The following is a 5,163-nucleotide window of genomic DNA, read 5'->3' on the forward strand; positions in this document are numbered from 1 at the left end:
GGAAGTGGGAGGGGAGCTGTTGCATTGTAAATTTTGGTCAATGACATGAGACAAAGTATATGTGAACTGCTGTATGAAAAGTGAATTTGCTCTGTAAATCTTCACCCAAATCCTAAAAAAAAAAAAAGAAAAGAGAGATGGCCATAGCCAACACTGGACTTACATCACTTTGTCTTAGAAAGGGCAGAGGAGAAAGGACCCTCTTTGCCAGCTTAGCTTGGACGTTTCCCAAAAGATTCGTCTCACTTGGATTATGGTCACTCTTGGGTAGAGCACTGTGACTAGAGAATAGGGTGCCATAGTTAGCATTTTTTTTTTTTCTTTTAAGTGCCCATCCCTGTTACCAAAGGCATCCAAAAACCAAACTCACTGCCATCAAGTAGGATCAGACTCATAGTGACCCCTTTTTGGATTTCTGAGGCGGTATCACTACAAACGTAGATTGTCCAATCTTCCTTCCAAAGAGTGGCTAGTGGGTTTGAACCACCAGCCTTCTGGTTAGCAGTCAACTGCCTTAGGCACTGTGCCACCAGAGCTCCTGACCAAAGGCATAGGGTACCCTAATCTACAGTCCAAACCAAAATTTCATGGTTGGAATCCCCAAGGTAAAGGAATTACTATTAATAGAAGGGGAGAGTGATGACAGACAGACAAAAATAACCCATATCCACTACAATTCATAATAATAAACATTTGTACATTGATGTGAGTGGGAAAAGCCAATTAAGTTATAGAAAAGAAGCAAGAATCTGTATTAAACATAAGCTATATATCATCAAAATTAAGACACCTTATACAGATGATATCCCCAGCATAAATGAGCAGAAATGACCTACAAATTTTATCCAAAGACAAATGGATTATAAACAACTTAAAATAGCAGGCGGATTTTTGTTGAAGGGAATCAAGACAGCTTGAACCATGCAAGATGGTGAGTGGTAACATGCTATAAAATGACAAAAAAAAAAAAAAAAAAAAAAAAGCACAAATAAATCAAAACATGCAAGGTGCAAGACTATTAACGTCCTTCCCCTGATGGAGATGGATTCTAATTACAAACAGAAGTCAGTTGATTGTGTGCAGATTTTATTTATGATCAGATCTGATTAGACAAATGATGACAAATGAGAAATGGTTGTAAATTGCCCAATGATAAGCTCTATGTTGCTAGGTAACAAACCAACATGATTCCCAGCAGAATCAAAGAAAAGGGAGAAATTGGGGGAGTAGAATGCTTTCTGAACACCCTTCTTTTTCCTTTCTTTTTATGGGGGGGGGTGGTCTTTTACAGTGTAATAAGTCCTTAGGATTTATACCAGGGTTCTCATATCCCATTAAAAGTGAAATATCAGCATAGTTTCAGTTCTCAGACTAGAACACTTTCAAAAATCCTAGGCTAAATGAACTGGGGGAAAAAAAAAACTCAGAAACAACATAAAAGCTGGCTTTGAATGTGCTAGTTCAATTCACCAAACGTTTACCTAGCTTCTCCTATGTAAAGGTCATGGTTGCAGACACTGCAGGGTATAGAAGACAATATATACAACACCACCTGTCCTTGTGCTATATGAACCTGGGGGACATGCAAACAACAAACAAAGACATTGCAAGAGATGTGGGCCATGAGAAACCTAACCAGAGAAGGAAGGATATGTGAGAAATGATTAAAGGGAATACAAATGTTCAGCTCTGAGGAGTTTTAGAACAAGGGACCTAAAACTATTTAAATATAAGGATATGTCCTGTGTGAGATGGAATAGCTTTGTTCTGTGAGATTCCATAATAAGTAGAATCATTAACATGAGTAGAAGCTCCAAGGAGGCATCTCTCAGTTCTGAGGGAGGAGGAACTTGGAACTAGAGACATATGGAAATGAAATAGGCTTTCCTGTGAGATAATGTCTCCACTCAGCAGTGGCCACCAATCCACAACAACCAATTTTATCTAGTACCGGGTGCAGTGGGTAATGAGGAAATGTATGGTTTACATTTCCCAAAGTATGTTGCATAGTTTGCTAGAATTAAGAGATTCTCTGTGACAAAAGGAAAAGGACCTTGCCACTTCCAGATAATGTTCCTAATGTCTTCCAGAATAGTGTTCTATGGATTATATTTTGGGAAAACCTGCTTTGTTAGAGTAATAACTGTGAGAGTTCCAAGACAAGTCTGCCTTTTCTCTTCTCTGTCTTAGGGTTGATGTTTTTTCCTCACTTCCACTTTTTACTAGAGATTGTCAAGAGTCTGTAATCACAAAGGGATATTTGAGATTCATAGAGAGATAGAAGAGAAATGTTTGACTCTCTGAGACATTATATTTTAAGAGAAAGAAAACCACAAGGCTCCCAAATATGAAGGCCTAAATTGATTGCAATGTCACTTCTCTGGCCCAAAACATTCTCCTAGAATCCTCTCCCTGAGCTAGTGACTCTCAGATTCCTAATTGCAGCCTGACTTCACCCTTAGTCATTCAACTGATTACTTGGCAACTTTACTTGGATGTCTACTGTTGTTGTTGTTGTTATGTGCCGTTGAGTTGGCCCCAGCTCACAGCGACCCCTCCTTGGGTTTCTGAGGCAGTATCACTATGGAAGTAGATTGTCCAACCTTCCTTCCGAGGAGTGGCTGGTGGGTTTGAACCACCAGCTTTCTGGTTAGCAGTCAAGTGTCTTAGGCACTATGCTACCAGAGCTCCTTGGATGCCTATTAGGAATCTGAAAATTAGCATGTCTTGATTTATACTCTATCTTGGTGCTTGCTATTGAAACAAATACACCGCCTAAGTTCCTCACCTGGGTTAATATGTTAAGCTTCAACTTGGTCCCTCTATTTCTATTCTTCTCCTCTATAAGTCATTCTCTACCCAGCAGCCAAAATAACAGTATTAAATGAAAATCAATTATTGACAAACCTCTGCTTAATAGCCTTCATTGCCTTCCTATTGCTCTTTGTATTAATCAGCTATTGCCACAATAATGTCACATAACAAACAACTCCAAAGTTTGGTGACTCAGAGCAACCACCATTTCTTCTCACCCACATGTCTGTAAATTGTATGGAATGGCTCTCCTGATTTCAGTTCAACTGAGCTGGACTTCACTCCAGAATTCAGGTTGGATTCATGTCTGTTCCTTGTGCTTCATTCTTCTGGGACCAGCAGGCTACCCTGAAAATACTCTTCTCATGGCAATGGCAAGAGCCCAGGGGAAAATCTAACTTAACAAACACATTTCAAGTTCCTGCTTACATCATGTTTGTTAACAGGCCACTGGCTAAAGCAAGTCAAATATGCCCGGGTCCAAATTCAAGGGATAAGGAAAAATACTCCACCCACCATGAGGCTGTTTCAAGGAGGTAGAGTCACAATACTACACCTAACTCAGTCAATTCACCTCACACTTAGAATAACATTCTAAGTCCTTAAAGCCTTACTTGATTTAATTTTTCACTCCTTCATCATCTAGTATCACTTCTCATCTCGTATCACTTCTCATCTCTCTCATTGTGTTTCAGATTCACTGGTTATTCTTTTCATTAAACCTGCTAAGCTCATCCCTGCTATAGGGCCTTGACTCAGTTTTCTTTCCAGCCTAGAGTGCCCTTTCCTAGTCCAGATCTACATAAGGCTGGTTCTCGTCTGGTGCTTCCCTGGAGAGACCTGGCCCTCAACTTAGAGAGATCTTCCCTGCTCTCTCTAGCCCTTACTACCTCAAATCATTTTACTTCCTTCACAAAATTTATCTCTGCCCAATAATTTGTTGCTTATGCACATGTTTGTTGGATTATTGTCTGCTTTCTACACTAGAACGTAAGTTACAGGAGAGAATGCATTCAGTTAGTCTTACACAATTCTGTATCCTACAGAATTGGCACCTACATTTTGAATAAGAATATGTAAATACAGAAACTCTGCCCAGGAAATAATCTCCCACACATGGTAAATAAATCTCACTGTGGCCTCATTTCTGTCTCTTCCTCCCACCCTTTTCTTTTGTTTGTTACTTGTACAAATAATATACCTTTATTGTAGGGGGAAAAAACAAAATGTGAGTATCCAAATTGACATTAAATCATAAGAAATCACCATGTGATTTACATGTACAATTATTTTGATATTTCACATACTGTATTTACTTTATGTTTATCATTTTTGCATGTCAATAATCATGGCTTTGCATCATCTTTTATTGGCTATGTATTATATCTTTGCACAGATGGGCATGAATATCCCTGTGCAAGTCTTTGCATACATATCTCATTAGTTTCTTAAGATAAATTCTAGAAGCTGAATTACTGGGGCAAAGGGCGTTTGCACTTTTTCAAAGCTTTTGAAACACTTAGCCAAAAGATGAAGTTGTATGAGCTTACATTCCATCAGCAGCAAATTAGAGGTTATTTAACATCCACATGATCACTTTCAGTTCGAGTCAATGAAAAATGAAGTTAACATTTCCAGTGTGCCTGACATTTGACAGGACTTTGAGTGTTTCATGGAGCCTTGGGCCTCCTGTGTAAGGAAGTTTTGTTCCAGGTCAAAAGTTCTCTTCCAGGAACCCCAAAATGTCCTCCGAAAGAATACTAGGGAATCCATGAACTTAAATAGAAAAAAATTTACTGCATTATTTTTATTAATGTCTAACTGAAATTTAGATTTCTTTCAATTGTGGATATAAACAACGCACCACAGCAATATTGGCAGTACCTGTGACTTTCTCACCAACAGAAATCACATATATATTCATACCACTTTGCAGTAGTTGTAAATTTTCTCATGCTCAATGCTACTTTGAAATTGTGGCAGTTATATACACATTGGTAGAATTTATTCTGAGGCATTGGTGATTCTCATCTTCCATGCAAGACACCCAGGTTGAATTCCTCACTGATGTACTCATGGACAGTGACTACCCATCTGTCAGTTGAGGCTTGTGTGTTGTTGTGATGCTGAACAGGTTCAGAGGAGCTTCTAGATTCAGTTGCATTAGGGAAAAAAAAAAAAAAGGCTTAATGACCTACTTCCTATTCAACAGCAGCTAACAGAAAAATGAATACCAGTGGATCTTGTTATTTAGTACATTAATAAAGGAGCACATATTACGTTTTATAATTTAAAAAAATATGTTTATTTCAATATGTTTTGTTTCCTTTGTAAATATATATATTTATA

Source organism: Orycteropus afer, unplaced genomic scaffold (assembly GCF_000298275.1).
Source record: "Orycteropus afer afer isolate SDZICR_OR568_19922 unplaced genomic scaffold, OryAfe1.0 scaffold00160, whole genome shotgun sequence".
Taxonomy (NCBI): domain Eukaryota; kingdom Metazoa; phylum Chordata; class Mammalia; order Tubulidentata; family Orycteropodidae; genus Orycteropus; species Orycteropus afer.